We start from the raw sequence: 12,189 nt of genomic DNA, 5'->3' as shown, positions 1-12,189 counted from the left end.
GACATGTATTTCTGTGAGTTTCACCTATGAAAGGGGTGAAGAGATTTGATCTCAGATGCAAGCTAGCTCTGCGATATATTGGACCTTTCCAGATCTTTGAGAGGATTGGAGTTGTAGCTTAACGTCTGACGCTACCACCGTCTCTGGTAGGCGTTCACAATGTATTCCACGTATCTATGCTGAGAAGATACGTACCTGACCCGAGGCATTGTGCTGACAGATATATCAGTTCCCGTTCGGCCTGACGTCACTTATGAGGAGGTTCCGGTACGGATTTTTGACCGGAGAGAGAGTCAGTTGTGGAACAAAACTATCTGGCTGGTTATAGTCGGATGACAGAAACATTCGGATGAGGAGGTTACTTGGGAGCTCGAGGATACTATCCGAGCTTGATACCCCATTTTTCATTTGGGATATGTGATTTTATTTACCGTTCAGCATTTATACTCGTTACTTGTTGTTAGTATTTGCTGATGGTAGATAACGAAATTTGGGGACCAAATTTTTATTAGTGGGGGAGAATGTAAAATACCGAAAATAGGCGAATGTTAATAAGGGAATTTTTCGGAATTTTTGGAGATTTTCCGGAAATTTTTCGGAGCTCGTACGGACGAGTTAACGGGGATAAAAGCGGGGGCCGGAAAAGCCTGTTTAGGCTACCCCATTTAAGCGAGGAAAAGTTATTTTTCTTTTCCTTTTTATTATCTTTTTCTTTTATTCTTATTTCTTTTCTCAATTTCTTTCTCCCCGCGCGCCGACGCCATTTGCCCTAACCTCTCTGCGCCGTCTTCTTCTTCCCAACCGGCGCCGCAACCAACCACCGCACGTCGGCGATTAAGCCCTCTCAAATCCCCTCTGCCACTTCTTCTTCTCCTCCTCTTCATCGTCCGCACGCCCTCTGCCCTAACGCCGGCAGCCGAGCTTTCTCCGCCGCTGAGAGCAGGAACGCCGACGCGCAGAGATCACGCCGTGCCCTAGCCAACTCGGCACTGATCTCTCCTACCGTGCCTAGCTTTCCTCTCGCCTCTCCTGTACCCTACCGCCGGCCAACAGATTCAATCCTGTGCCTCTCCCCTCTACCGATCTCCGGTTCTTCTCCGATTGACGACGTCGTCGGCTACCGCCGGAGCTGGAGAGACCCTCTATCGCGGAGGTCATGCCCTAGCCTCTGCTGTGATTTGGCAGCACAACTGCCAACTTCCTTCCGTGCCCTAGCAGCGATTCTTAAAGGTAAGGGTTGAGGATTTGATTCTATGCTTAGTTGTGGAAGTGTTGATTTTGATCTAGGGGTGTTGGGTTGCAGATTGTTAGTTGTGGCAATTCTTGTGGGGTCGAGGATTTGTTGCTAGAGTTCGTACAAGTCATCTTTTTCTGACAGCAACCTTCTCCAGCAGCGTATCATCAGCTGAGGATTCAAAGGAGGTAAGTTGTTAGTTAAATGTTATAAATCAAGAATTTGAGTGGAATTCTTGGTTGTGGTTCTATGGATATTGATTTGGAATGTTTGAATGGAAAGGTGCAGCGGGTTTACTATGGTTTTTGGCTGAGTTTCCAGCAGCATACAGTTTCATCTCTTCAATTGTGGGTCAACAACAATTCATCTGGTTTTAGGTGAGTATTGAAGTTTTATTCTTGTCTACATTTGGATGTGAGTAGTGTGATGTGGATAGGATGAATGATTGTTGGTTTGATTATCAGATGTGGTGGTTTGGTTAGTTGTAGACGATGATATTTGGTTGTTGTGGATTTATGTTAGCTTCTCGAGGATTTGATTTGGCTAATTAATTTATACGTAATTAGCTAAATCTATATATATATATCATGTTGTTACAGGACTGTGATTCGAGACGGACATCTCGACATCGGAATTGGTTCGATTCGATCTATACTGGAGGCAGGTACCTCTTGACTTATCTTTTATGATATTGTCATTGGATATGCATAGTATTTTATAACTACATGCAATGAACATGTTTGCCTTTGGTATGACACTGTTTGATATCCATAGCATGTTAGGTTTGTCACCTGTGATGTATCCGTGTTTATATCTCGTGATTTGTTGCCATGATTATCTTGTTACCATGAGTATCTTAGTTCTAGAGTGACATACCATGCTTACTGAGGTTAGGACTAGGATTTGGATTTTTGTTCCTGGCCTGTGTATCTAGATTATCTGATACTTAGGGTTTTGTGCCATATCAGATTTGTGTACCTCTAATTGTATATCAATTGTACCTGCTGAGTGTGGACTCACCCCGCCTCCATTGTTGTTATTTTCAGGTTGATGCTGTCAGGAGGGAGTTCCAGTCGCTAGTCCCCACTGCACGTAGTGCTACTCCGCTGCTGGTTTTTGAGTTGTTTCATTTTAGCTTTTCGCTATCAGACTTTATTTTTAGTTTTGTTTTGGACTTACATATGGACTTTTCGTATGATTTGGATTTACTCTACTACATGCCTGCCTGGACGGCAGAAGAGGTAAGAAAAAAATCGGATTTGGGCTTTACGAGTGTAGTTGAGTAGGGTTGATTTCGAGTCAGAGTATTACTATGTTGTTTATTTTATTAACTGCGTGGTTGTGACAGCCAGAGGCTGAATACATATATAAACTGCATGGTGATTGATTTTATTTACTGTTATTATTCCAGCCGCCTGTGGCTGAGTATTTAGTGCTTGTAGAAAATTTTGATTGTCCGCCGTACAGGGGAGATGCTGCCGAAATTTTCTCGGACAGGGACTCTTCTGGGGGCGTGACATAAAATCTTCCTTTTAATCTACAAATAAGGAAAGATATCAAATATTTTCTTAATCTTTTGTAGAAACTTATAAAAGGAAATATTTAATTTTAAAATTCTCTTTTAAATCATGAACATAGTTACAAAAAGGAAAGTTTTATCAAAAAATAAAATCTTCCTTTTAACAACAAATAAGGAAATATATCAAATCTTTCACTTAATCTTTTGTAGAAAACTATAAAAAGAAAGATTTAAATTTTAAACTCTCTCTTTTAAAACCATGATATCCACATAAGAAAAGATTAAAATAAAATCCTTTTATATTAATTAGAGCCGACCACAACAAGCTTGGACTCCAAGTTATGGTCGGCCCTCTCAACTTGACTCAACCCTTGGCTTTGCCGGCCCAAGCTTGGACTCCAAGCTTGCTCGGCCGGACACCTAAGGGTGGGTAGGAGGTGGGTATGCGGTGGGTATAATTTTCTATATACAAGAGGTTACGATAGGGACCGAGAGGAGGAATTAGTTTTGGTCTTCCGATAAAATTAAGCTTCCCGTGTTCGCCCCGAACACCCAATTTAATTTCATCAATAATAATTCATATCACTAAAGAATTATTATTGAACTACCGCATCAATCCCAAGTTACATTTTGGGCTCCTTCTTATTATGAGTATGTTAGTCTCCCTGTATTTAAGATGTCAAATGCCCACTAATTAAATAAGTTACTAACAACTCTCTTTAATTAATATCTTAGTCCAAGAGTAGTACCACTCAACCTTATTATCATGTCGAACTAAGTCCATCTGCAGAGTTTAACATGACAATCCTTATGAGCTCCTCTTGGGGACATTATCAACCTAAATTACTAGGACACAGTTGTTGGTGCAACCTTAGGTCAAGGTTGACCTGGTTGACCTGACTCGAGTTGACCTGACTCGAGTTGTATTTTGATATTTGACGAGAATATAAAAGCTCTATTCTGATGTTTGACGAGAGTAAAAAAATTGTATTCTGATGTTTGACAGAATACAAACTTGGGAGATTGTGGGTGTAATCTTTGGTCAAGGTTGACCCGAGGTGAGTCGACCTGATTCGGGAAATCCTAGTGAGTGAAGCCAGGTGAAAGTCCTGGTGAGTGAAGCTAGGCAGTTGGAAAGTCCTGGTGAGTGAAGTCAGGCAAGGGAAATCCAGATAGGTCAAGGTTGACCAGACATCTGGTGAAAAGTCCAAGCAGGGAGCTTGGCACGAGTAAAGTCCAAGTATGGAGACTTGGCACGGAAAAGTCCAAGCAAGGAGCTTGGCACGGGAAAAGTCCAAGTATGGAAGCTTGGCATGCGAAGTCGGAGAGGGCTCGGCAGCTCGTTCTCCGGACTAGGTCAGAGAGGGCTCAGGAGCTCGTTCTCTGGACCAGACAGAGTTGGAGAGGGCTCGGTAGCTCGTTCTCCGGACTAGGTCAGAGAGGGCTCGGTAGCTCGTTCTCTGGACCGGATGAAGTCGGAGAGGGCTCAGTAGCTCGTTCTCCGGACTAGGTCAGAGAGGGCTCGGTAGCTCGTTCTCTGGACCGGACGTGGAAGTCGGAGAGGGCTCGGTAGCTCGTTCTCCGGACTAGGTCAGAGAGGGCTCGGTAGCTCGTTCTCTGGACCGGATGGAGTCGGAGAGGGCTCGGTAGCTCGTTCTCCGGACTAGGTCAGAAAGGGCTCGGTAGCTCGTTCTCTGGATCGGACGAAGTCGGAGAGGGCTCGGTAGCTCGTTCTCCGGACTAGGTAGGGTTTAGGGCTGGGAGCTCTAAACCTGGATCGGTCTGGTGACCGATCCAGTGATACGCTGGTTGACTGATCGGTCTGGTGACCGATCAGTAACCAAACAGTGTGTTTCTGTGAATTACCTGATCGGTCTGGTGACCGATCAAAAGCGAAGAAGATCGGGAGAAGAAAGAGGGGGGATCGGTCTGTGGACCGATCCACCTGAGTCCTGATCGGTCCACAGACCGATCAGAGACGAGGCCAACTCTCACAGAGAGTTGGCTGATCGGTCTGGGGACCGATCAGCCTAAGGCCTGATCGGTCCCAAGACCGATCAGAACACTCCTGGACCGATCAAGAGTGTGCCTGATCGGTCCAGGCCCTAGCCGTTGCGACACAACGGCTAGTTTATGTGTCTTCTTCTTCGCAGGTTATATATCGAGGTCGAGGGCCTCTACAGTACTTCTTCTTGCTCTTCCTCCTTACTGCAATTTGAGTTTTGCTGAAGCTTCGTGTGAGCTTCCCTCGACTGGTTGATCAGCTGCTGTTGGCATCATCCGTGAAGTTGCTGCTTCATCAACGGACTCCAGTCGACGAGAAGAAGGCAAGCCAACTTTGTAGAGTGTATTTACATTCATATTATCCATTGTTTCTTGCTTTATTTCTTGTACTCCTTTATTGTTGTTGCAAAAGAGATTGTGGCGAGGTTTCTCCACCCAGAAGGAGTTCATATTAGCCGGTTATCCGGGGTCTCATCCACCGACGGATTGATAGGCTTCGTCCACCTTACGGACACGCCGAGGAGTAGGAGTATCATCTCCGAACCTCGTTACATCATCGTGCTTGAGGTTTGATTTCTCCATTTACGTTTCTGTTGTTAATTTTTTTTCGCTGCGCTAATTTGATTTATAGAAAGAAACAAGAATTTGGGGTCGGCTATTCACACCCCCCCTCTCTAGCCGCGACCGTCGATCCTAACAAGTGGTATCAGAGCAAGGTTGCTCTTCGTCGGATTAACACCCGGGGGAGCACAAGCTAGAGAATGGATCTACTTGGAGAAGACATCACGATTCCACCCTTCTACGATCGCGACGACTTCGCGTATTGGAAGGTAAGAATGAAGTATTTTCTTATGACTAACCTAGTGAATTGGAATTGTGTACAAGTAGGTTTTTCTCCTCCGGTGGATAAGAAGGGAGAACCTCTCGAGAAGAAGAAGTGGACGAAGGAATAAATCCACCAATCCACGATCAATGATGAGGTAACGAAAATTCTTGAATTTTCATTACCTAATGATATGTTGTGCAAGATAGGTGGATACAACAATGCCAAGGAATTATGGAACAACTTGGTTAAGTTCCATGAGGAGAGCTCCACTTCAAATCATGAAGAGGAGTCAAGTGAGCTAAGTAGCTCACATCATGGAAGAAAGGAATTAGAAGTTGAGGGCTACTCAACATCTAAGGAAGAGGAGGAGGAGAGTTCTTCTTCAAGATTGGAGCAAGAAGAAGAAGCCTCTACCTCCGGAAAGGATGAAAAAGAAAGCATACAACCATCCTCAACCCTAGGTAACTCAAGCAATTTACTTTCAAGTAAATTACATATAATGTGTTTTGAGTGTAGGGAATTTGGGCATTACAAGAGTAAATGTCCAAGGAGGATTAGGAAGACTCCACCGGCGCCAAAGGTCAAGAAAGCCGGAGTCCCGATACGCAAGGGTAAGGAGCACGTGGTGTGCTTCCAATGTAAGCGAAGGGGACACTATAGGAGCCAATGTCCGAGGGGGAGGTCTTGTTCTTTTATTAAGTCAGCACAAAAAGAACTTACCTTAAATGGTCTTGCTCAATACACTCAGAGTGTACTAGTGTAATTTTATAGTTAAGATAAACTAATACCAAATTACACTATGACTATTCAATGGTTTGTTCATATCCATCTTAGTCGTGAGCTACTGTTTATAATTTATAAAGAACTTATAACATGATCTTCTGTGTGACACCACACACCATGTTATCTACAATATAAATTAATTGAACAACTACAATTAGCATATAAATGTAGACATTTTTGACCAATATGATTCTTTATTTCAAAATAAATATTTACAAAAGCTAGACTTCTAGTATACACTCTAACATCACTGACAGCATTGTCCCCTTAGGAGTTCGATCGGCTAAAAAGCCGATCGGGAGTAAGATTGGGATGGTACCTAGGAGAAGTGAGACTGAGCCCTAGAAGTCCGACCGGGATTATATTAGGAGTCTTGCCTATGAGAAGTGAGAGGATTGAGCCCTGGAAGTTCGACAACATAAAGCCAGCTAGGATTAGATTAGGAGCTTTGCCCAAAAGTGAGGGGATTGAGCTTTAGAAGTTCGATCAACATAGAGTCGGGCGGGATTAGATTAGGAGCCTTACCCATGATAAGTGAGGAGATTGAGCCCTGAAAGTTCGACTGGCATAGAGCCAATCGGGATTAGATTAGGAATCTTGCACATGAGAAGTGAGAGGACTGAATCTTGGAAGTCCGACCAACATGAAGCCGACCAGGATTAGAGTAATGGACTAACTTGACGCATAGTCTTTAACCTTGACCGTCACCTCCTCTTGACTTTTGACTACCACATTATCTTGACTATCATTTATGTCTTTTTACCAAGGTCATCCACTATATATATATGTTGGAACCCCAAGGTTGTTTTGGTGTGATCAACAAGTTAAGTTAGGTCCTGCGTTATTTCTAACCTTGTGTCTAAGTGTGCAGGAGCTTAGGAACACAGGTAGTCGAGCGGAAGACGCAACTAGCGAGAAGGACGGCAGTTCGAGGGACGAGGTGCTGCGGAAGAGTATACCGGCGGACGAGAAGGAAGCGCGCGGTGGTTCCGAGGGACGAAAGCCGGAGCGGAAGATTGCTCGGGAAGCAAGAGACGCAGCTAGCGAGAAGGTCGACGACCGAGGGACGAAGACTGCGGATGAGTACGCTGGCGGACGAGAAGGAAACACGCGGCAATTCCGAGGAACGTGAAGTTTGACCAGAACGCGTCTTTCGCGTTCTGGACGTTGGGGGATAAAGTTTTATCCCCCCCAGGGCGCCCGGAACCCTTCCAGGCGCCCCGACCAAGACTATAAATATAGCCTTGGTCCAGAAGCTGTCAATCAACTGAGAACTCAAGCATTCTTTCTACACTTGTACGCTTTTCTGTTTTAAGCTTTTATTGTGCGCTTCATTGCTGTAAAAGGCTTCTCCGCCTAAAGGAGATACTAGTGCTACGCTTTCTTGGATTAACAACCTTCCCGGTTGTAACCAAGTAAATCTCGGTGTGCCTTTTACTTTTCTGCTTTTATTTATTTCTCTTTTACAAGTGTTAGTTTAAAAGTTCGAGAAGGGTGTTTGCGTTTTGATTTTGCCAATTCAACCCCCTTCTAGCCGCCCAACGGTCCTACAAGTGGTATCGAGCCAAGACGCTTCAGAGGACTAACCGCCAATCGAAGCAAAGATAATGGTCGGACAAGCATCCACCGCTGAAATATGGAGGAGATTTCGCTACGTGGAAGAATCTGATGGTATTTTTACCACCGACTTTGAATTAACTTTAACAATGGAATCCGGTTTTGTAGCTCCGTAAGGTAAGGAAAAATGTCAATGGACAAAAAGGAGCAGGTTGAATACGTGGCGAACGAGCAGAATACCATCTGCTAAGCGCTCTTCCACCTCAAGAAGTCAACAAAATCGGACAATACCACTCTGCAAAGGAACTTTGGGAAAAGTTCCTCGAGTGCAAGGGACTTCGCCAAGCTCGCGAAGAGATCTGCTTGAATCACTCACCACTGCAACTTGGGAAGATGAGACAACAAGACTTGCACTCGAGAATCAAAGAGATCATCACCGGACTATCGAATCTCGGAGAAACGGTAAGTAACCGAGATTCGCTAAGGTACGCACTAAATTCATTTCCTAGAAATTCAAAATGGGCATCACTAGTAGATGCCTTTTATATTTCTAAAGATTTAGAAAAGATCTCGTTAGAAGAAATTTTTTCTACTTTTGAAGTGCATGAGTCAAGATGTGCAGGAATGAAGGAGCCCAAGAATAACGTCGCCCTCAAAGCTTCGAGAGACGAACCAGAGTCGGAATCCTCTCTCGATGACGAGGAAATGGTAATGGTGGTAAGAAGATTCAAGAAGCTTTGTAAATCCAGATCTACTAACCATCCACAGGGGAAGAAGAAAAGGACGATCCGCTGCTACCACTGCGACGAAGAAGGGCACGTCAAGGACAATTGCCCCAAGCTGAAGAACAAGAACAAGGAAAAGGGTAAGAAGCCTATCCAAAAGCGAAAAGCCCTAAAGGCGACGTGGGATGATACGTTGTCGGAGTCAGAAGTCGAGGCATTCTCCGGACTTGCTCTAATGGCAAGTTATCAAGACGACGACTGCGAGTCAAGCTCTTCCGAAATGAGCATCGAGAGCATCGATGAAGGGGGAGCTTCGTCAGAGGAAAGCAGTAGTTCAGGGGGAGACACGGAAAACGAACTCGACAAGGTAAGTCAGGTACGTTGACTTCCTCCCGATAAACTTTATAAATTTGTTAAGTTATTAACTAAAGACTGCTGTAAATTAGAAAAAGAAAAAAAAATTTAAAAATAATCTTAGTTAAATTCTGCCCTCTAGAAGAATTAGATAAATCAAAATTGGAAAATGAAAAATTGAAAATTGAAAATAATGATTTGAAAATTCAAGTAGATAATTTGAAAAACCATGCATGTTCATCTAATTCTAGAAAATTTAAAAATTTAAATTGGTATTATAGATATCACCCGGGACAAATTAAGAATATCTCTAGAAAATATGTCCCTAAGAAATTTTTAATCAATCCAGTAGGCTGGAACCTTTATTGGGTTCCTAAATCTTGCTTAGTCTAAGTTTTAAAATTAAAATTAAAATTAGCGCTTTTCAGTGAGAAAATTAAACAATAAATTTCTCTATGAGGTTTTGTCTAAGGAAGTGGTTGTTACTCCAATAACCAAGAAGACCTAGTGCATCGCCACGACCTGGAAGCCAAAATATTGAAATAAATGTTTAATTAACTTTCTGTCAAAGCATTAAAATTAGAATTAATTAATGCTTTCAAAGTTTAAAAAAAACATTTTTATACTTAGAAAAATACTTTTTGCCAAAGTCAAATTTTCACTTAGAAAAATTTTCTGCTTAAGTTACTTAGAAAAATTCTCATTTTTTGTTAATTTAGAAAAATTTTCATAAGACAATTTTGTTTAAGTTAAAAGACCATTTTGAAATTGAAAATTTCTGCTTAAAGTCTTTAAGAAATTTTTTTTACTCTAAGTCTTTAACCCTTAATTCTTTTTAAATCCCATTTTTTTGTGATCAAAGGGGGAGAAGAATTAGTATAAGTCTTAGGGGAGGTAGAAATTAAAAATTGAAAATTTTTGAAATTTAATTTTGTTGCACATTATTGCAATAACTTGTTTTAATTTTATGTCTAGTTTTGACCCTAGCTTAACTTGGGTTGATCACATCGAAAAGGGGGAGATTGTTGGAACCCCGAGGTTGTTTTGGCGTGATCAACAAGTTAAGTTAGGTCCTACGTTGTTTCTAACCTTGTGTCTAAGTGTGCAGGAGCTTAGGAACACAGGTAGTCGAGCGGAAGACGCAGCTAGCGAGAAGGACGGCAGTCCGAGGGACGAGGTGCTGCGGAAGAGTACACCGGCGGACGAGAAAGAAGTGCGCGGTGGTTCCGAGGGACGAAAGCCGGAGCGGAAGATTGCTCGGGGAGCAAGAGACGCAGCTAGCGAGAAGGTCGACGACCGAGGGACGAAGACTGCGGATGAGTACGCTAGCGGACGAGAAGGAAACACGCGGCAATTCCGAGGGACGAGAAGCCGGAGGGAAGCCCGCTTGAGAAGACCGGAAGTTGGGTTCGGGTGAGCCCTTTTCCGGATGGCAGAGATCACCCAAGTAAGCAGATTCGGAGCGGAAGACCCGGACCGAGGCGGGACTAAAACAGAGCAGAGGTCTCGGACGTAAAAGTCAACCAGAGTTGACTTTTTGCTCCGGGGCGCCCGGAACGTGAAGTTTGACCAGAACGCGTCTGAACGTTGGGGGATAAAGTTTTATCCCCCCAGGGCGCCCGGAACCCTTCCAGGCGCCCCGACCAAGACTATAAATATAGCCTTGGTCCAGAAGCTGTCAATCAATTGAGAACTCAAGCATTCTTTCTACACTTGTACGCTTTTCTGTTTTAAGCTTCTATTGTGCGCTTCATTGCTGTAAAAGGCTTCTCCGCCTGAAGGAGATACTAGTGCTACGCTTTCTTGGATTAACAACCTTCCCGGTTGTAACCAAGTAAATCTCGGTGTGCCTTTTACTTTTCTGCTTTTATTTATTTCTCTTATTTTACAAGTGTTAGTTTAAGAGTTCGAGAAGAGTGTTTGCGTTTTGATTTTTGTAGGGCAATTCAACCCCCCTCCTTCTAGACGGCCCAACAGTCCTACAATATATATATATATATATATATATATATATATCATCGTGCACACGCATTGCATGAATACATATAAATTATATAAAATAAATATTTACTATCAAGTAATTAAACAATATTATTAATGCTAATATAATTTATTTTATAAAAATCTTAATCCAAAAATAAAGTAAAAATTATGTTATTAATCATACATTAAATTATGTAATGAGAATGTCTTATATGATTTGAAAAATCGATGAAATAACCGATAAGATATAGAAATGAATAGATGCGACTGTGATTTTTTTCGAAGAATCAATAAGATATAGATGAATTAATGTAGCTGTATTGATATGCAGAAGAGCCAGATAGATTAATACGTTGTGATATAAAAAGGATAAAAAGTAAAAAATTATAATTAAAATTAAAGAAGGAGAGAGGAGAAGAAGTGATACAAATAGTAAAAGTTAAGTTACACTTATGTAGTTTGAGAAGAATAAAAAGATAAAATTATTAAAAATTATTTCGATGTGAAATCAAAAAAAAAAATAACATAACTTAATTTTAGATTTTAATTAAATAGTAATATTTTAAATAATAGTCAAATTTGATCAAGATAAAATCGTAACATCCTGTAGCGAAAACAATAAGATAGTAAAATTTTAAATAGTAGGCAAATTTGATATTTATCCCTATATGTTTTTAGAAAGGGATAAATAACAGGGATATTTATCTAGTACAACAAAGCTTTAATATTTGATCGTATTAAAGTGTGAGCTGGTATTTTCCTAAATAGAAAATTGCGATGAAAATTGAGGGGCGCAATAAAATTTCTTAAAAAAAGCAAGAAAGAAGGGAAAAAAAAACTACGCCCGCACGAAAAGAAAGCGAAGCGAAAGCGAGGGAACGCCACCGCGCGAGAGAGGAGAGAGCCAACGAAAGAGAGATGGGAAGAACGCTAACCGGCGGATTCCAGCTCCCGCTCCCGCCGCCTCCGGCGGCGGTGCGCACGCGGATCCGCGGAGATCTCTTCACGGCGGCCGATCTGGCGGCGGCGGAGCTTCTGGTGCACCTCAGCGAGAGCAGCGCCGAAGCCACCTCCTCAGTCTCCTCCTCAGCCTCCTCCTCTTCTCGTTGGTCCGTCAACATGCAGCCGCCGCCCGAGGCCGTCCTCGTCGGAAACGAGGAGGAGGACGAGGAGGAGATGGGGCCGTGGCGGAGGACGAAGCGGC

This window comes from Zingiber officinale, chromosome 8A (assembly GCF_018446385.1).
Source record: "Zingiber officinale cultivar Zhangliang chromosome 8A, Zo_v1.1, whole genome shotgun sequence".
Lineage (NCBI taxonomy): Eukaryota > Viridiplantae > Streptophyta > Magnoliopsida > Zingiberales > Zingiberaceae > Zingiber > Zingiber officinale.
This window is presented reverse-complemented; position numbering follows the sequence as displayed.